This window comes from Neoarius graeffei, chromosome 1 (assembly GCF_027579695.1).
Source record: "Neoarius graeffei isolate fNeoGra1 chromosome 1, fNeoGra1.pri, whole genome shotgun sequence".
NCBI lineage: Eukaryota > Metazoa > Chordata > Actinopteri > Siluriformes > Ariidae > Neoarius > Neoarius graeffei.
The window spans coordinates 23506957-23528662 of NC_083569.1; the positions used below are offsets into that span (position 1 = coordinate 23506957).

General features: G+C 40.4%; 6 non-coding genes across 6 annotated transcripts; 1 reads left to right on the plus strand and 5 right to left on the minus strand.

Moving 5' to 3' along the window:
• Positions 1-6179: 6179 nt before the first annotated feature.
• Positions 6180-6252, minus strand: trnat-ugu (transfer RNA threonine (anticodon UGU)). The gene has a single exon. It is a non-coding gene; the product is annotated as a tRNA-Thr (tRNA).
• A 2685-nt stretch (positions 6253-8937) lies between these two features.
• Positions 8938-9052, minus strand: LOC132895666 (U5 spliceosomal RNA). Its single transcript, XR_009655804.1, has one exon. It is a non-coding gene; the product is annotated as a U5 spliceosomal RNA (small nuclear RNA).
• Positions 9053-10504: 1452 nt separating this feature from the next.
• On the minus strand, positions 10505-10696 carry LOC132897125 (U2 spliceosomal RNA). The gene has a single exon (XR_009656248.1). It is a non-coding gene; the product is annotated as a U2 spliceosomal RNA (small nuclear RNA).
• A 399-nt stretch (positions 10697-11095) lies between these two features.
• Positions 11096-11209, minus strand: LOC132896451 (U5 spliceosomal RNA). The gene has a single exon (XR_009656048.1). It is a non-coding gene; the product is annotated as a U5 spliceosomal RNA (small nuclear RNA).
• A 939-nt stretch (positions 11210-12148) lies between these two features.
• trnap-ugg (transfer RNA proline (anticodon UGG)) lies at positions 12149-12220 on the plus strand. Its single transcript has one exon. It is a non-coding gene; the product is annotated as a tRNA-Pro (tRNA).
• Positions 12221-15023: 2803 nt separating this feature from the next.
• On the minus strand, positions 15024-15096 carry trnai-uau (transfer RNA isoleucine (anticodon UAU)). The gene has a single exon. It is a non-coding gene; the product is annotated as a tRNA-Ile (tRNA).
• Between the last annotated feature and the right edge of the window lie 6610 nt (positions 15097-21706).

Consider the following 21706-nt stretch of genomic DNA (forward strand, 5'->3'; position numbering starts at 1 on the left):
AGTATTCATCCCCCTGGTGTTTGTCTTGTTTTGTTGCATTACAAGATGGAATTCAAATGGATTTTTGGAGGGTTAGCACCATTTGATTAGCACAACATGCCTACCACATTAAAGGTGAAAACTGTTGGTTTATGGTGACGCAAACAATAATTAAGATAAAAAAAAAACAGAAATATGGAGTGTACATATAGTCTGGTTAACACCAGACCATATCACAAGTGAAATATGGTCTGGAATCCGCCTATTGAATTTCTCGTAGGGGAGGTGTGGTTTACGATTGTCAACGGCCGTTTATTGGACGTTGCGAATGTCTCTCATTTGGCGTATCCATAGCCCATGGTCAATCATGGCAGTTGTACCCGGTACGTAGTTATAGCGACGAAGAGGCGAAGAAGAGAAGGAAAGAGAAAAAGAAGGCAAAACAAAAATAGGAAAACAATGGCACTGAACGATTACTGCCGTTTGTGCAAGACAAATATGAGAGAAGCTGGTTTGGTTAGTTTGGTTCGTATCGCTCGCCGCCATGTTAAATGTGATCCATAAACAGTCCCAAATAAACTACAAGCTTCCGTTTGTCGAGTAGTACGCATCACCGTCTTTCCACCCCTCCTCATTCTCTGATTGGCTCCCTAACTCAGGCGAGCCTTTAGACCATAGTTTCCATGCTATCTTTTCAGATCGGAACGATTGTGCAAAGCAGCATGGGATTTCCCAGGCTAGTGTACATAGGTCCCCCCCCCCCCAAAAAAAAAAGTCAATACTTTGTCGAGCGATCTTTTGCTGTAATTCTCTATCGGAATCTATACTTATGACTTTTTGTTTATTCTATCGAAATAAATATATTGTGGGGTGGCATGGTGGTGCAGTGGTTAGTACTGTCACTTCACGGCAAGTAGGTTATGGGTTTGAGCCTTTCTGTTTGGAGTTTGGATGTTTTCCCCGTGCCTGCATGGGTTTCCTCTGGGACCTCCAGTTTCTTCCCACAGTCCAAAGACATGCAGATTAGGTCAACTGGGGACTCTAACTTGCCCGTGAATGTGAGTGTGAATGTCTGTTTCTCTGTGTTAGCCCCACGATAGATTGGTGATCTATCCAAGGTATACCCCTCCACTGTCAGCTGGTATTGACTCCAGCTCACCTGACACCTGCAATGAATACTGTAAGTGGTATAGAAAATGAATGAATCTATTATAGTGGCTCATATTCGTCTATTACTGTTTTCCAACAATATTATCATAAATTTCAGCAAAACATGTACATCAACAGAATTAACATACATCATAAACTATATTATCCACGGTTAATATTTGTTTTAATGAATGTATTGTTACTCCAGCTTTGTAATCCTGCTGCAGTATCAGACTCTGCACTGTCGTCCTGCACCCTGGAGCCCACAGCGACACAAAACTCAAACAGACGGCCTTCTCCAAACTCGGTCAGATTAGGCTGAAGTCAGATTTAATTTAAACTTTATTTATTGATATTAATGAGCCAATAGGAAGTCCATACAGTGTTCGACAGCAGCACTTCCTGGGTGTGCACTTCTTACAGATGTGTTCCCTCATGTGGAAAGTTCAGCACATACAGCACTATTATACAGAGTCCTCACAGAGCTGTGTTCAGAAATGGCTCAACCATGCAATTTACTGTACACAGTGAGATACATCCCACTGATTCTCACTGTCGCAACAGGTAATTAACCTTCATCAGCTCATCATTACATTAATTAGTACAATCATTAATTATTACAACACATTTTAACTGCTAAATCATTGTATTAATTAATACACGTTTGTTTTCATCTAGTAATTTCTTAATTTCTTAAGTCTGTATTTGATTTAAAAAATACTTCACTGATTTATTTATTTATATTCTCTTTACCAACAGGCAGTTTTGCAGACAAAATTTGGTCGACAGATGAAGATGCCAACATTGTCAGGAAAGAAACAGACACTGTTACTCTGAAATGTTCATATGAGTCAAGCAGTGATAACATTTGGCTTTACTGGTACAAACAATATCCGAACAGCGCACCACAGTATTTACTGTATAAAGGTGCGAGGTCATATAGTTCTGACCAGAGCACTCCTGATGACCGTCGATTCGAGTCAAAACCACCAGAGACTCCACTGAACTTACTATCAGAGGTCTAAAGCTCTCAGATTCTGCGCTCTATCACTGTGCTCTTGAAGTAGTAGCACAGTAATACAGAGTCAATGAAAGGCTTTACAAAAACATACAAATGGTATACATGAAGCTTCTAAAACCACAGATGAAAGCTACTCCCTTTACCAGCTCATCGGTTAACCACAGACACAAACAACACTCGTGGTAGCACATGCACCTGGAGGAAATAGAACAGAATAATAATGAGGGATTAACACAACAACATTAATCACAATGAATTCACAAACCTACATGTTTCATTCTCCAAAATATTTTAATGACACTTCCAGATCCATTGTATCAGGTTTTGCTGGTTTGCACTGGAATAAAACTAATGAACTCTTTTCTGGGTTTCCCCATAACCTACTGTAATTAATTTTCATTTGTTCATTCATTCACTCATTCATTTGCTCATGTGTTTATTATGTATGTCGGTATATATGTACAAACAGATGTGACTTTGATCATACAGATCCAAAAAAAATAATGAAAAGGAAAAATAAGAAAATTCCCAGTGGAATTTGCTTTTCCTTTTTTCCATCGCAAGATATGATTACACTGAACTTTGATGAATATGGGTCATGTATATCATGTACACAAAATTATGTGATTCATGGCTGATGACTCTAAACTTTCATCAAGCACTATTTTTTTTTTCAATTTATTCTGTGATTCAAACTTTCAAACATGCATTTAGGTGGATTGGTCACACTAAATTTCCTATACACTCACTGTCCACTTTATTAGGAACACCTGTACATTCTTGCAATGATCTCATCAGCCGAGTATGTGGCAGCAGCATAATACAAAAAAAAAAGATCCAGATACAGGGCAAGAGCTTCAGGTAATGTTCACATCAAATATCAGAATGAAGAAAAAGTGTGATCTCTGTGATTTTGATCATGGCATGGTTGTTGGTCCCAGAAAGACTGGTTTGAGTATTTCAGAGACTACTGAGCTTCTGGATTTTCACACACACCAGTCTCTACAGGTTACACAGGATGGTGAGAAAAACAAACAAACAAACAAATTGAGTGAGTGACAATTCTCTGCATAGGAACTGTTAGGCCGCCACTCTAATTGTGTTTAGTTAATCTTTTCTGTAATAATAATAATAAAAGTAATAATGTAAGTCTCTGATGTTAGTGGAATACTGAAGTGCTGCATGCGGGAAATGATGTTAACATAGACTTTATTTCTCACTTTGGGCTGCTTTTCAGCTTTACTAATCTCATTCACTTGCTCACACACTCATACATACGTGCTCTGGTCAGGAGAGATCCCTCTCTTCACTGTCTCCCTCCTTTCTATCCTATGATGTTAACACAGACTTTATTTCTCACTTTGTCCATTGTTAAAAGCATTCTTCAGGTAAAACTGAATTTAATTGTATTTTATTGTCATTAAATTGTATGAGCCAACATACAGAGAGAAGGTGAAGTGGGTCAGAGGACTAAAGTAGAAGCAACAATCCATGGAGGAAAACAAAAAAGATGATTTTTGACCCCAGTAGGACTCACAGTCCCACGCTGATCAATCTGTGCTCTTCTGCTAGTGTGATCATGGAGACAGTCTTGGGGTGCACATGACAGAGGATCTTATCTGTGCCAGAAAATCCCAACATTGTCTCACTTTTCTGCAGAGACAGGGAAGCAAACCTCAGCCCTCCCAGCTTCAATACATTTAGGGGCACCATAGACAGCATCCTGTGCAGCTCTGTGAGTATCTTCTCTGAAAACTGCATTCTGTGTCAAAGCACAAGCCGCTAGAACACATAATGGAAACCACTGGAACCATCATCAGAGTTTCCCTTACCTCAGTTGAGGATCTTTACCAGAAAATATGAATTTTAAAAAACTACCGACTTTAAGCATGTTCCCTCCCATCCTGCTAACAGAATATTTAATAATCTGCTCATCTACATGAGCTAGAAAGCTTTCCAGAAAGGTCCACAAAAAATACTTCTTATTCCTAGCATCCATTTTTATCTGTGCAAAATGTGGCAAAGTGGTAGGGATGAGTGAAAGAAAATAGATAGATAGATAGATAGATAACTGTGGTGTGTTAAAGTCTTTCTCCTTTCTACACAAGATGGCATAGTCAATTATCTTACTGTGGGCCAAGTACTAGGATCCTGCACACACACCCCAGAGATATAGACTTCTGTCATTATATAAATAACACTTTACACAATTATATAGGCTCGATCTGTTCTTCAGTCATACATACATAGTACATTTATATTCACTGATCAGCCATAACATTAACACCACTGGCAGGTGAAGTGAACTACATTGATTATCTCGTTACAATGGTGCCTGTCAAGAAGTGGGAAATATTAGGCAACAAGTGAACAGTCAGTTCTCGAAGCATTATTGCCAACTTAGTGACTTTTTTAAATTAAAAAAAGCGACTAGCGACAAATCTTGTGAGTTTTTGGACAAATCTTAGCTACTTTCGAAAGATGATATCTTTGTCTCCAGAGGATTAAAAGGTTTATTCACTACAGGGCAGATGAGGCCGAATCATCCCTGACTGAAAACGAAACATCCTTCTTGTGGTTGGTTTCCCAGGCAGACAGAGGCTGTGCACTGTGGGAGAGAAAAATTAAGGAAAACACCTTGTCTCTTCAAACTTTCTCTCAGTAATCATTTTATATGGAAATATAGTAACTATCACTGCACAGTTGTTTTCTTTAAAATTATCTGCATGCTGATTTTGTCAGATGACACTGAGGTTATAAAATAGGAATTTTCTCAATGCAGAGCAGCAGCGTGAAAATGGCTTGGATGTGACTGCTGGTGAACATGTTGTTTTAATAGGCCACGTTTTAGTCACTATTTCATACTCATTCCATTGCCTGATAACAGAAACAGAAAACAATGTAAATGAGAACAGCTTTATTGGGAATTAGGCTGTACTAAAATCATGTCCGTCACCAGCTATGCGGTCACTGAGGTCCAGACCTCAGTAATTTTTTTTTTCAGAACTAATGAAAAAAGGCAACTGATTAAAAAGAGTGAACTTCCCTGATAAGATGACTGCTTGCTCTCCAAACACATCTTCTCGCCAGCCATCATCACATGGTCCATTTTTGATGTTATCAACTGTGCATTGATGGAGACTTGAATGCAAAGTGTTCTGCAGAAATTGCACACCAAAGACACCTTCAAGCCCTCAGTCTCATCCACAGTAATCAGACTGATCTTTAAACTGTCCATATGGAGACATTCTCACCAGCAGTAAATGGTCTTCAGGTGATGTGAAATCATGAGCAGCACTTGCTAACCTTCTCAATATTCCCTCTTTTGTCTGGATCACCTTTCTACACTCAAAGCGTCCCTTACAGGCCCCAGCAAGGATCAAACTCACAATCTCTAGTTTATGAGAGCAGTGCTCTTACTACTGAGCCTTGACTCTTTCACAGCAGCTGAAGATTGGGGCCACAGCAGAACCTTGAAGCTCCTGTGCCAATCCTCAATAGAGCCCACAGAAACTGCCATAACATCACTCACAACTTTAGTTCCTAGCTGCAGTTAGCTTCTGTTTACTATTTGCCTCACAAAAAAATGGACACACATTTTAAATAATGTGGTGTGTCAATCATAGAGTGGGCTGTGGGCTGTACATTCTGGCTCAACACACTGAGCAGTAGCCAGTGGTTTTCAGGTGATGAGAACTACAACCAAAAAAATCTAACCAGTGTTTTTGGTTCTTTTTTTTTTAATGTAATTTTCTCAACCTCGTGCTTTTTCCATGCATATCTCATAGACTTCTTGTCCCAAGTTCCCAAGTGCTATATAGTCCAAAATTGAAATTGTGTAACCAGGAACTTACAAATACGTGCAGCATGATAAGAATCCTTTAGAGTTTTAGCTGCAGTCTTTTTGTTGATATCAACTCGTTCACTGATAGAGAACTGAGTAGAAGAAACAGTAAGAGCTCTCAAGCAACAAATGATAATGCACCACTCTTTCTCAGTCACAATTCTCTACCTTCAGAAGGTAGGTCAAAGGTCCCAGTGAGAATTGAACTCACCACCCCTGGTTTACAAGGCCAGTGCTCTAACCACTGAGCTATGGAGCCTTAAACAAGTACCTATCTATTGATCCATGCAAAATTACTCAAAATGATTGAAGCGATGACAATGGTGTAGTGGTTAGCGCTGTCACCTCACAGCAAGAAGGTCCGGGTTCGAGCCCCATGGCCGGTGAGGGCCTTTCTGTGCTGAGTTTGCATGTTCTCCCCGTGTCTGCTTGGGTTTCCTCCGGGTGCTCCGGTTTCCCCCCACAGTCCAAAGACATGCATGTTAGGTTAACTGGTGACTCTAAGGCTACGTTTACATTACGTCGAATCAGCGGATCATCAGATTAACGTTCTTAAAACGATTCGCGTTTACACTAAAACCGTTAGCCGTGCACACAGCAACACCAATACACGGATACGCTCGGCTCCGCAGGCATCCTGCGCTCCAAATCACTCCGCCCTGAACACCGAGTGACCTCTGGAGGGTGCGCACTCCGGCCCTGCGCAGCTCACACAGCGCGCGAGTGAAGTGCACAAGCCACGATTCGGGACTGAGCCACTGTGTGTGAGATCCCAGCGCATATCACTTACTACTTGCAAGTGGAAGGATGGCAAGCCTAAAGACAATCATAACTACACAATGGACAGTATTTGCATCAGTATTTGCAGTATTTTCATACTTTTATACTCTTTAATGAAAGGTGATACAAGGCGGAAGTCCGCGCCGTTTTTCAGCAGTCGCGTCACATGACCAACGCCAGCGAATCAGGAAGGTGGATGTCACAGTGACGTTGTCCAATGAGACGCCAGCTATAGCTCAGCACAGCGTATCCGCATATTTTGAATGTTTACACAGCACCGGAGCTGACACGATCTAGATTGAATACGTGGACGCTGGCGGATTCCCGTTTCCAGGCGTTTCCAGGCGGTTTAATGTAAACGGACAGTGCATCCGCGAAGAAAACGAGACAGATACGGTCTAGTGTAAATGTAGCCTAAATTGACCGTAGGTGTGAATGTGAGTGTGAATGGTTGTCTGTGTCTATGTGTCAGCCCTGTGATGACCTGGTGACTTGTCCAGGGTGTACTCCGCCTTTTGCCTGTAGTCAGCTGGGATAGGCTCCAGCTTACCTGCGATCCTGTAGAACAGGATAAAGCAGCTAGAGATAATGAGATGAGAATAAAAATAATAATAAAAAACCCTTATTGTTTACTGAATGAGAAGGGCAGGGAAGATTGAGAATCCAGCAGCTATGGTTTGTTTACACCCAATATTAAAACTTACAGCATCTTAGCAATCACCACAAAGACGCCTACAAAAAGCAAGAATCGGAGACAGTTTCACTAACTCTTTACATGCCAGCAGCCAAATCAGTTTCTCTGACCACCACTTCACTGGAATTAAACTTGCAAGCAAAAGTCACGTGACTGAATACAAGCTTTGTTCTATTCCAGGTTAAGCACTTGCAAAGAACAATTGAAAAACTTCTCTGTGGATTGTCGGTGAATAAAATGGCAAGCTCGTGGTCGCAAACTGTGACTGTATGGCAGGCTTTGGAGAGAACTTTTTTGTCCTTTCTCAAGATCTGCGCCAGCAGCTCAATATAGGCTATGAACAGGAGTGAAGATAATGGGCATCCCTGGTGGACACCAGAGCGAACATCAATCACTTTTGTGAGGTGCCCATTTACCAAAATTCTGTTGCAAATATCTTGATACAGCAGACCCACCCACTCTTTAAACCTCCCTGGAAAACCCGCCTTTTCCAGTACCTGAAAAAGATACTGGTATGAGACCCGATCAAAGGCTTTCTCAAAGTCTAAATTTATAACTAATAGCCAAAAGTTTCTGTCCCTCGCAAAACAGATGGTGTCTCGAACAAGCACTCGGCTGTCCGTGATCTTCCTCAGGAGGATGGCACAGGCTTGATCTGGGTGGATCACGTCTTCTAAAACTGTTGACATACATCGTGATAGTTTGCTTAAAAGCTTACAATCAAAATTTAAAAGGATGATCGGTCTCCAGTTCCTCAAGTCTGTCTTGTCACCTTTTTTTGCGCAGTAAAACAACTATCCCTATCCTGAAACTGTCTGGAAGTTGAGCCAGCCTTTCAAATTCTTTAAAATCAGTCAAAATATAATTTGCTAAAATATCCCAAATGGTTTGATAAAATTCCAGAGGGAGTCCAACCGCTCCTGGAGACTTTCCTTGTTTAAAACCTTGAAGACAGTTTTGCAATTCTAAAATAGTAAAATCCTTGACTAATACACCATGACTGTGTATTTTTTTTGTCTAAAAAACTTAAAACTTCCTGCACTGTTTCAGAATGCACAACTTTACTTCTGTAGATGTTTTCATGTTAATTTAAAAAAAAAAAAAAAAAACCCACTAACATGCTTAAATGAGATACGCAGAACCTTTATTTTTAAATACATTTCTGAGTGGATAATATCTCCGTCCTTGACTCTTGTTTGCTGCATAAATGGGAATAAAAATATATATTTTTGAGAGTTAAAATTGACCACAAAGTTGGCATTCGAGCTGCCCCGCTGAGCCAGCCAGCCCTGAGTGCTTGACGTCACAGCGGTAACCGGTTTTAAGGCAGAGGCCTTTGACAGCTATAGATCAAAGTCATATAAAAAAAAAATATGGTGAAAGGGGCTTTTGTGTGTGTGTGTGTGTGGGGGGGGGGGGGGTCCATGCAAAAAGCTTGATATTTCTAACATTTGACCACCAAAAATTTACAGCTCTATCAGAGCAAAGCCTGCAAAAATAAGTTGATCTCATTAACATTCCTCTCCACAGAAATCTTTAGTAAAAGGCGAAAGATTTATGCATCAATGAAGAGAAACCTGAGCTACACTTAACACTGGATCAGGCTAGTGAAACTGTATAGAGTGTTTTCACATGCGTCATCAAACCGGAAGTCGGCCATATTGGAGGCATTGGACACATCAACAGCAAAGCAATCTTTGTGAGTGTTTCGATAAACAAACCAAATAATGGTGAATTACTGCACAGTTTTGGGTTGCCATAATCGCTTAGATTGCGAGAAACATCTGTACTTCTACCGATTACCTAAAATAATCGAAAATCAGGGGGAGGAAAACAGAAAATTGTCAGAGGAGTGTCGTCGTCTCTGGCTTGCCACACTACACCAGGATCTGACCGACAAAAATCCGCACAACATAAGAGTGTGTTCAGTTCACTTTGTATCAGGTATGAGGGGTTTTTTTTTTAAGTTTTGATCTATGTCTTAAAATTAAACATAACACCATATTTCTCCTGTCTAGCCGTGATGGTGCTTCTGTATGTTCTCTTGAGAGTAAGCTAAAGTTAAAAATCACAATCAGCCATCTGCTGTCAGCTGAGGTCGGCCCACAGGGGATGTGCACACATGATCTACAGTATATCACTGTACATGTAATGTACACAGTACACACCTTTGCTTTCACCAGACATTTGTCACAAAATTTCTGTGCTTTTCATTCCCTGACTCAGTCACAGCACATCTGGTTCTAGGCTTCTAGTCCCTTGAAACACTTCAGATCCTCAGCAGTGTATGGACTTGGCAAAAAAAAAAAAATTAAGTAGTTGATGATGTCTGGGTATATTACAGCCGGCAGTAACACGTTGTTTTCACTCAGTTCCTCTCCCATTTCATATGGTTCCAGGCTGTTGATTAACTGCAGTTTCCCCAGATAGTAGGCTCTTACACTGGGCTCTAGGCTTTCTAGCAGTTTCTGTCTTCTTATTGCAAGTTTCTTTAACCAATACCATTACAAAAATTGTGATTTTTTTTTCTTGAATGAAATAGAAACACTGTTTACAGAAATCAAAACCTCTAATATGGTACACATCTCGAACTTTCATGCTTTGGTGATGTTGGTGAAAACACTACTGGAAGTCCAGAAAGTTGGTCCAGGGTAAGGTGGCCTGGGCCAATCTCTTGCATCTTTACAGCTTTCTTAGCCATTGCAAACAGGCAGAGAAATAAATAAGCCAGTAAGTAAATAAAAAGAAAGAAAGCAGAAGGTAGATGTTATGTGATCTGTCTCATGAAAAAGTATTACTGCAGACTAACAGTCCAGTTGCTTGTTAAACATGGAGAAAACCAGAAAACAGGAGACCAGACAAAAAAAAGAATTTTTTTTAAACTTTTTGAACAAAATAACTCTTTCTAGGACTACTATAATATCACGCAGATACATGGAATAGAAAAAGCAAGCCCCAGTTCAAAGAAAACACAAACATTAAACTAACCTATTTAAGAAAAAAAAGTTTACCCTTTTTTTTTTCTTTTTAGTTTTTAAACAAGGGCACAATTCCTGGAAATACTGCAATTCCAGGTTGATGCATGGAGTAGAAAGAACAAGCCCTTATTCCATCTCCCTGTTCTAAAAATCTGCTTTAATATATCATCCTCACTTAGAGAACATATCAGATATTAAACTGATAAGAACAGATACTACACTTGATCTTAGCCAAAAGGCCGAGAAGCAATAAAAGTTTGTAGTGAACAGCTTTAAATAAACCACTTCCAAATATTAAACTCCAGAAAAGTAAACACAGCTAGACTCCGCCCCCAACAGCTGGATCCTTTTGAAGAGAGCGTCATAGTGTGTGTGTGTGTGTGTGGTTTCCAGAGGTGGAAAAACTGGATTGACAGAGTAAAAGTCCTGCTTAGGTTTTCCTTCTGCCTGTGCTCTCAACACAGGTGATTTCACCAATTAGCTCATCAACCTGGCTTAGGGGATGTGGTAATTAGGATCAGCTGGTTCATTGAATTGGCTGGAGCAAAAATGTGGCAGGGTTTTTACTTTCTGCACCCGGGTTTTTCCACCTCCGGTGGTTTCCATGCAAAAGGCTCGATATTTCTAACATTTGACCATGAAACATGTCCAGCTCTACCAGAGCAAAGCCTGCAAAAATAAGCTGAGCTCATTAACATCCCTCTCCCCGGAAATGTTTAGTAAAAGGTGAAAGATTTGCGGTCAGTGCAGAGAAACCTGAGCTGCACTGAACACTGGATCAGGTTAGTGACACTGGATTGGAGGCTGGGAGACTCTCAGCGCTGCCGCTGTGATGCTTGGAGTTGTGGCTGAGGAGCTCATTACGGAAACACCTGGGATCTCCTTTAAAAGGAGGAGCCTCTGGGAAATGGTGGGGGCTTGGAGCTCATCACCTGCTGTCTTGGGTTTGGTTATTTGTTATGGCTTTGTTTTGTATTTGGTTTTTCTTTCATGTTACAGCTCTTCATTCCACTATCATCACATGCTTGCACTGTCTAACACTACTGATTAATTGCCTTACTCACACCATACATTCATTTTGTAAATATTTCTATTTTCTTTAAGTAAATGAATTAAGATCTTCAGTCTCTGTCCTTGTCCTCCTTCCTTTGTTGTGATTTATGAATCAGTCGGAACACTAAGTCATAGCAAAAGGTGTGGTCACGTGACTGCAGCTGTGTGAGCTTTGAACCCTGACATTACAAAAGTGTAAGTTTAGAAACACAAGCAAATGTGACCAACATACAAATAAACAAATCAAAGCACATTTCAATGAAGTATGAAACTTGGATGAGCCAGCAGCAATATTTCTTTAAAAATATTCTGATCACTGGACTGAAAACCTAAATAATTATTGACAACTTTTTCCTGGGGCTCGAGGCAAAAATATTCGCTTATGCTACATCCTAAGGCAAAGTTTAATTTTATAAAATTGAGAGCATCATTATTAGATCATAGATGCCTCTAAACTTTAAGCTAACACTATTTGTTTTCTCTAGAAATGTATTTTCATTGGTGAACGGCTGCTTATATTGTTTCTATGGTAGACTGGGTCTGTGTGATTATATATGACACAGCCGGGGCTGCATTAAAGCTGTGAATTTTGCACATTGGGAAAGAAGCGGACGGTGGTGTCCCCCCCCCCTTTTCTTGAGTTGTAGGTTGGCTTGTTGGTCTAGGGATATGATTCTCGCTTTGGGTGCGAGAGGTCCTGGGTTCAACTCCCGGACAAGCCCAAGTTTTACCTTAAATGGTCGATCTGGACCGGGGTATCAGGGATTTCACTTGGCTGAATTGTTCTTCAAGTGCTCATCTCATGAAAGTTGCATCAGAAGGTGTGACGTGCTCAAATACACTGTAAAGTTGCCTGATAAATCAAAAAATGATTTTGAAAACTGTTTTTTTGCATCTGAATTCTGTTCCAAAAATCACTCAAAGCTCGGCCGCCATTATTAGTTCGCAGCGATTTACAGGTCGGCGGCGCTGCACGCGTGACATCGTTTGCGCCAGTCCGTTCTTTTGTTTCCACACGGACTGTATCCTATTCTCTGCAGTGGCGTGCGTTCTTGATACCGAGTCTTTTGAAAAAGACACGAAAGCTCTTCGAACTCGTCCTCAATCGTTGGCTCTTTGGATTAGGATGACATCGAACCTTTTGCCACGGAGAAAGAAGCGGACGGATTTTTTTCCCTAATTTATCCTTTGCTTTAGCTAGTTGGTCTAGGGGTATGATTCTCGCTTAGGGTGCGAGAGGTCCCGGGTTCAACTCCCGGACGAGCCCAGGCTTTACCTTAAATGGTCGATCTGGACTGGGGTATCAGGGATGTTGCTGGAGTTTGTCTTTCTTAAAGTGCGAGTCTAATGAAAGTGACATCAGAAAATTCCTGCCTTGCTGTGTGTGATGTGCTCGAATACACTGTAAAGTTGGCAAATAAATGAAAAATTTGTTTGGATTTCTTTTTCTGCACCTGAATTGAGGAATGTGTAAAGGACATTAGGCACTGGATGCTTATTAATTTGCTTCTGCTTAACTCTGACAAAACGGAAGTACTTGTCCTGGGACCACATGCAGCTCGAAGTAAGTTTTCTGATTCCACAGTAACTCTGGATGGCCTTTCTGTTTCTTCACGTGTAGCAGTAAAAGACCTCGGAGTGATTATTCACCCCAGTCTTTCATTCGAAAATTCGAAACACACATTGGGAAGGAAGTGGATGTTTTTTTTTTTTTGAACTGTGTTTAGATTCAGTCTTGGTTGAGGAAACTCTTCACAACCATCATGGTGATGGCTCACAGAATGTGACGGATTGTGACAGGACATCCAAACCCTCCCAAGCATCTGTAATGGGCCATGGCAATCCAGGCTCTGGGTTCCACCACTTCCTGATGAACTCGCAGTGTTCGCACCAATCCAGCTGCAGGCACATCCATGAGGGCTCACCAAGCTCAATGCCTGCTGGGACGTTCATACCTCATCATTCACATTACGGATTTTACGCACCAGGTAATGAATAGTATGATAGTTTAATTATTGTAAATCTACTATACATCCCAATCGCATGCGCATAGATAGATAGATAGATAGATAGATAGATAGATAGATAATAACCATGGTGTGTTAAAGTCTTTCTCCTTTCTACACAAGATGGCACAGTCAATTATCTTATTGTGGGCCAAGTACTAGAATCCTGCACACACACCCCAGAGATATAGACTTCTGTCATTATATAAATAACACTTTACACAATTATATAGGCTCGATCTGTTCTTCAGTCATACATGCATAGTGCATTTATATTCACCGATCAGCCATAACATTAACACCACTGGCAGGTGAAGTGAATTACATTGATTATCTCATTACAATGGCACCTGTCAAGAAGTGGGAAATATTAGGCAACAAGTGAACAGTCAGTTCTCGAAGCATTATTGCCAACTTAGTGACTTTTTTAAATAAAAAACAAAGCGACTAGCGACCAATCTTGTGACTTTTTGGACAAACCTTAGATACTTTAGATACTGTATTAAAATCATGTCTGGGGTGGCACGGTGGTGTAGTGGTTAGCGCTGTTGCCTCACAGCAAGAAGGTCTGGGTTTGAGCCCCGTGGCTGGCGAGGGCCTTTCTGTGCGGAGTTTGCATGTTGTCCGTGTGGGGTTTCCTCCGGATGCTCCGGTTTCCCCCACAGTCCAAAGACATGCAGGTTAGGTTAACTGGTGACTCTAAATTGACTGTAGGTGTGAATGGTTGTCTGTGTCTATGTGTCAGCCTTGTGATGACCTGGCGACTTGTCCAGGGTGTACCCTGCCCTTTGCCTGTAGTCAGCTGGGATAGGCTCCAGCTTTCCTGCGACCCTGTAGAAGGATAAAGTGGCTAGAGATGATGATATGAGAAAATCATGTCTGTCACCAGCTATGAGGTTACTGAGGTCTGGACCTCAGTAATTTTTTTTAGAACTAAAAAATAAATAAATAATAATAATCAGATCAAATAAAAAGTTTAAACCTAAAGACAACTGGATAAAAAGCAAACTTCTCTGATAAGATGACTGCATGCTGTCCAAAAATGTCTTCTTGCCAGCCATAGTCACGTGGTCCCCCTTGAAGTCTTTTTTTTTTGTTGATGTTATCAACTGTGCATTAATGGAGACTTGGGTGCAAAGTGTTTTGCAGAAATTGCACATGAAAGACACCTTCAGGTCCTCAGTCTCATCCACAATATTCTCACTGATCTTCAAACTGTCCATGTGGAGCCATTCTCCCCAGCAGAAAGTGGTCTTCAGGTGATGAAAAATCATGAGCAGCACATAGTCCAAAATTATAATTGTGTAACCAGGAACTCACAAATATGTGCAGCATGATAAGAATCCTTTAGAGTTTTAGCTGCAGTCTTTTTGTTGATATCAACTGGCTCACTGATAGAGAATTGAGCAGAACTGTTTTGAAGAAACAGTGAAAACTTATAAGCAAGGAATAATACAGACATGTGCCCTCAGCCCCAATATTTCAGATCAGAACTCTCTATCTTCAGAAGGTAGGTCAAAGGCACCAGTGAGAATTGAACTCACCACCCCTGATTTATAAGATCAGTGCTCTAACCACTGAGCTATGGAACCTCAAGCAAACACCTATCTATCATAGATTCAGCCCAAAGCAGAACCTTGAAGCCCCTCTGCTGATCCTTAACGACCACTTGTCCACCAAGTCACCACTTTTCCACTGAGGGCTGGTTCTGAGCTGGTACCTAATCTTGAGCCAGTTCTTGAAGTTTCCACAGCCAAAGAACCAGCTCTCAGCCAGGAAAACTGGTCCCAGAGTGCCACCAAATTGTTGCTGGTCTAGAACCAAGAACCGCTTACATCAGTGGCTAGGACTTGTTTTGCTGGGAAACAATCTTGAAGTTTTTTTTTTTTTAATAACATTTAAGAGTTTGTCTCTGAGAAACAACCAAAAACTCCACGAGATGACATGAGGAAGAAATCTTGAGAGCAACCAGACTCAAAAGAGAACCCATCCTCATCTGGGTCACACCAGACAGTGAGATTATAAATAAGTTCCCTTCTATAACTTTGTGCCACATTGCCAAAATTTGCAACAGACCCCTTGCACTGATGTCACACTTACATTAGCAACCGTTACTGCCCTTGTCCTGGGGGAGAAGTGAACTTTGTTTATATACTGAAGGCAAGTGATATTGAAGATGTCAGACATCTGCAGTTCAAAGAAAGCTACCATGAAAAAAAGCTTTACTACTGGATTGCTGGAATAAGAGAAGCAAAGGATAGATACATGCAGAAGTTAGTTTATTTATGGTTATGATCCATGCAAAATTACTCAAAACGACTGGAGTAATGTCCATTCGTGGCCAAGGTTTACCTACATGGATGTTCGAATGTACCTTCTCACAGCATTTTCTCTGTTATAATAAAAAAAACTAAAAAAAAAAAAACTTATTGTTTACTGAAAGAGAAGGGCAGGAGGGATTGAGAATCCAGCAGCTGTGGTTTGTTTACACCCAATACTAAAACCTGTAGCATCCTAGCAATCACCGCAAAGATGCCTAGAAAAAGCAAGAATCGGAGACAGTTTCACTAACTCTTTTCATGCCAGCAGCCAAATCAGTTTGCCTGACCACCACTTCATTCACCAGAAGTAAACTCGCAAGCAAGTTACATGAATGAATACAACCTCTGTTCTATTCCAGGTTAAGCACTCGCAAAGAACGACTGAAAAACTTCTAACTCCGTGGATTGTCAGTGAATAAAATGGCAAGATTGTGGTTGCAAACTGTGACTGTATGGCAGGCCTTGGAGAGAACTTTTCTCACATGCCATCAGTGACAGACTGGGATAAAAAAAACGGCCCTGGCATTTTGCACCTACAAGCGGCCCCGTAGACCGTGGAACGCATTTGAACCAAAAAAAAAAGGGGGGGTCATAATCGCAAGAGAGTGTCATGGTCACAGGCAGGCCTATGTTGAAATTAGGTCTAACAACGCCACCACACATGAAGCATTTATACATTAAGCATTTATGGACACGTGCAATGCCATACATAACGCTCAGATTACCCCATCAATCGTGACTTTAGTCCACAACCACAACATGCCAGCACAGAGCCATGCAGAATACAAACAAAACAAAACAGTGGGCTACACACACAAAGCACATCAGGTAACAGCGGCAGACGTCAGCCCCACACATTAAACAACTGCATTAAAATCATGGAAATCAATGCTCAACCCAGCCATAATTAAAAAAAAGTGTCTTACCTTCAACATTTGCAATGCTTCCTCCTGCAGCATCGGTCTCCATCTCAGTTGCACCGGCTAATACACAGTCAGACCCACCACGAGCTTGTTGTGTGTTGGTTGCCACTGCCAGTTCCATGCATTCATTATCCACCATCATCACCATGTCTTGTTCATCCTCTTTTTGCTCATTTTGTTCATCCTCCTTTTGATCATTTTGTTCTTGCTCATCATATCCCTCCTCACCAGTGTCACCAACATCAATGCTAGCGCTGCTAGTTGAGGTTGCAGTAGATGAAAAAAACACCTCCAGTTTCGCACATTTTTCGCCCCCCGACAGCAGTGCTCTCTTCAATTTTTCCCTCTTTTTCTCCGCTCCCCCCTTGTGTCGTTTAGTGCCTCCTCGATTCATTTTACTAAACTATGGTAAGTATCCGACCTCTACCGTCCATTTATCTCCTCTTCTACTTTGACCAACATCAACTTGACCACTACCACAACGCTGAAGTAGGCTACAGAATTTTGAATCTTCAACGTTCTATTTCTGTCAGTTTGGCGGTAGGCTAAATGAAATTCCCACAAGGCAGTGCTTTACTTCAGTTGTCGCAAACAAATACAAAATACAGATATGTTTGTTTTATTTTAAACTGTGCACATTTTTTACATCGTAGGAAGAAATTTCCCGGCAAAATAAAATAGGCTAATGTAAAACCTGAAACACATCATCATGGTGCCACCGTCACTGTAATATATGGAGTTGTAAGTGGTATAAATAGCAAACATATCTTGCTTGATATGTCAACAGGGTGGAATTTTTAAGATGACGAAGGCACGTAGTGACCGAGTAGCTGAGGGTGGGCCGCGGCAATGCGGTTGCGGGGCCACGATGGGCATTGTCGGGGCCGCGGCCCCTCTGGCATGTGCCCAAATGCCAGACCGCTCAGTCCGTCACTGTCACCAAGCACTGGACCCTGCCACATTAGCAACTGAGGAAAAACTGGAAATAAGACACTTCATGTCTTAAAGTAACGATCAACTAATGAAGTGGCCACTTTGCATCAGGGAATATCTCATGCTCTGTCACTGTTGGTTATTTTCCAATAACAGCATGTTTTATTTCTTCCATGTTGAATTGTTACCTCTGGATGTGATTAGTGACCAGAGAAGTAACTTAAGGAAAGCTACCTCCAGTGTCAATTAATGTGCCTACTCAAAGACAGTCAAATAAGAGCATAAGAAATGGTTTCATCTTCTGTATTAGTGTTTGTGTGTCCTGAATTCAAAATGGTCACATCAGTCCAAATTTAATTTGGTACTTCGTATTTTCGAAATGGTTTGATTGTACATTCTTACCATGATCTTATTTAATGTGTTCACATTACAATTTTTGAATGAAGTTGTACTGTTTTTTTTTTGTCAAACTGATCTTTTGAATCAGATTTGAGCCACTTTTGATTTGTTTTTAATTTCACATACTCTATATACATCACTTCTGAACCCCCTCCCACACTCAGTTCTCTGGGCAAGGATGTACATCATTTGTTTCTGGCATTTTTTTTATTAATTTATCTCCTTTATGACTTATTTGACTATTTAAGATTCTTTGTGAAGTGCAACATGTGGATTATGCATGTAATGTTATTTCTTTTGAACTGCAAGTGAACAGAGGTCTATACACACTCGGGGCACTTTTACTCCTAAAACTAGTTTTGCCTTGTCCAAATCAGAGTGAAATGCAGTACATCACATGTTTGATTCACTGACTTCAGAGTAACAACTGTACAGATGAAAGAGTCCTTATATGATTGACTTACATAGATTAATTTATAATCTAACACAAAAATTATACTTAAATCTAAAAAGTGTTTTAAATCCATCAATTTTTTTAAATGTCTTAAATGCATATGTACAATTGTTCATCTATACAAATATTGCATGTTATTTTAAAATAAGATTGTGTCCAAGTTTTTTTTTTTCCCCCGTGGGTAATGTAAAAGAGCTGTTTGATAATTTACAGTTCATTTGTCGGTATATGCACAGGCATTTTTTGTAAAAGAAATCGTTCAGGAAACACTAAAGTTGGCTTTGATAATTAAATGCCATGCTCGTTATATCTGCATGCCAAACCCTGTGTAATAAACTAAACGTTAAGTGTGTCGAGATGACCGGACTCAAAAGCAAGACTAGCAGTTCAGCAGGTAAGAGTGATTTATTGAAAAGCAAGACAGCAAAAAAACATGCAAGAGGCAATCAGTTACATGGCTGGCCTTCATGCAGTACCTTCCGAGTGATATTTGTCAGGAAACGGAATAAAAAGACAGACACTCAGTTAACATATTTCCACTCAAAATAAACATGAGGTGCCTGGTCAAACTGTCTTCACGTGGTGAGCAGACTGCTGGAAGCATCAGCCTGAATAAGGAGAAAAACACACACAAATCAGTGTGAGCCAGCTTGCTATCAAGTGCTATACAGCGAGTGTGGCTCCTTCAGGATCTATGTCCTCGCATGGAGCAACAATAAACGGAACACATGGATTTAAATTGCAAACATTTTATGGTTATGTTATGGTTTTGTGAGGCAGCATGGTGGTGTTGTGGTTAGCACTGTTGCCTCACAGCAAGAAGGTCCTCAGTTTGAGCCCAGCAGCTGACGAGGGTCTTTCTGTGTGGAGTTTGCATGTTATCTGTGTGGGTTTCCTCCGGGTGCACCGGTTTCCCCCACAGTCCAAAGACATGCAGGTTAGGCTAATTGGTAGCTCCAAATTGACCATGAGTCTGAATGGTTGTTTGTTTCTATGTGCCTGCGATGATCTGGTGACTTGTCCAGGGTGTACCCTGCCGCTCACCCATAGTCAACTGGGATAGGCTGCAGCTCACCTGCAACCTGGATAAGTGGCTACAGATAACGGATGGATGGTTTTGTGATTTTTATTTCCCTTCAATACCTGTTTGCAATTCAGTTTCACTGGCAGACAAAATCAAAGTTACATAAATTATGATAAGGTGCATCACTACTGTTGGGTGTGTTAGAAGCACAAGTGTTAGCATTTGCGTGAAATGTGGCATCATAATTTTGTTTGAAATATAAATTTTTAAAATGAAGCATATAGTATAGTTTCCAGATATGAGAATTTCTCACACAGATAATTAACTATAAATTTTCCTTTTAAACAACATGTTTGTGAACAATAATGTTTGAGTGAGTAAATTTGGTGGTGGATTCAGACTTTATAGTACACACACACGTACAGAACCAATCAAAGGTTTGGACACCTAATTCAATGTTTTCTTTATTTTTATTAAAAGATTTACTACAACACCATGTCTTAAACTAATGATGGATGTCATTTCTCTTTACTTAGTTGAGCGGGTCTTGATATCATATGGATTAGTACAGTCGTACAATAGGGCTATTTACTGTATTTTTATTATTTACTATTTGATCTCAATCACATTAAAAAGGCAAGAAACTCATCCACTAATTAACTTTAGATGAAGCACGCCTGTTAATTGAAAAGCATTCCAGGTGACGACCTCATGAAGCCGGTGAAGAGAATGCCAATAGTGTGCAAAGCGTCATCAAGATAAACAGTGACTACTTTGAAGAATCTAAAATATGAAACACTTTTCACATTTTCTTTGTTTACCACATAATTCCATATGTTCCATGTGTTATTTCATAGTTGTGATGTCATCAGTATTGTTCTACAATGTGGAAAATAGTCAAAATACAGAAAACCCTGTGAATGAGTAGGGGTACACAAACTTTTGACTGGTACTGTAATTACAGCATAGATTATACAGAGTGCATTATTAATGCAGATACTCAGGGGTGTTCTTTAAGGGGGAACATTTAATCTGACCTGCAGTTCTTCTGCCAGTTTGAGTAGACTCTCCAGGATCATGTCACCCTCCCTGAGATTGGCAGATTCGCCTGCTTGCCAGTTTGGATTCTGACCAGTGTAATGGTGGTGGCTGAAGAAGGAATACTGGACAATAAGGGGTAAAATTGTGTTACAACGCACATCAAGGTTTCACTTTTTTTGACATCCCAACATTCCCTTCACAACACAACACGTATCATCAAACCTTAATATGGATGCACAGGCTCAAATAATGACTGGAAATTTCTTCTGATTAGTACACAATCTGAAAAAGTTTCTCAGCACTCACAGGGTAATATCCACAATAAATGTTGGAGCCAGCTGGGTGTTGGGAGAAGTTCATGTTTGAATCCAAGGAGCCTGGGCTACAGTAGTGATACCCTGCAAAAAAAAAAAAACAAGTTATTAAATGACTTCCCATTTGGGAACACATTAACACCATCTCAGTAAAGCATTATTCTGGAAAATATTACAATACAGCTCCTATAGCCACTCTGATTTCCTCCCTACTGTACTAAATGGTGCTAACATATCAAGCCTTAAAATAGTTGTGTCAGAAACAATTGAAAGAAATCACATGCAGTATAAAGCCTGACCGATAGACTGGTTGGCCAAATTAAGGCTCTGTTAAATTATTGGTATCAACAGAAATCATGTGCATGAAGCACCTCTAATATCATTTAAAAAATAAATATTCAGTATGAAAAAGCACATATTAATGAGTTCAAACAAAAGCCAAAAACATACTGCCAAGGACCATATGGCATTAATCACTCGTATTTTGTTCAAAAAAAAAAAAGAAGCAGTTTTGCAAGACATCGTAGTACTTGCTGCTTATAAGAAAGACCAACACTGATGCTGAGAAACAATACACTGGGCGACATCCCAAACTGCATGCATGCAAGTGTACATCAAAATACACCATAACACAGTATTTGCTTCAGAAGCATGCGATTGGGATGTATAGTAGATTTACAAGAATTAAATTATCATACTATTCATTACCTGGTGCGTAAAATCCGTAATGTGAGTGATGAGGTACGAACGTCCCAGCAGGCATTGAGCTTGGTGAGCCCTCATGGATGTGCCT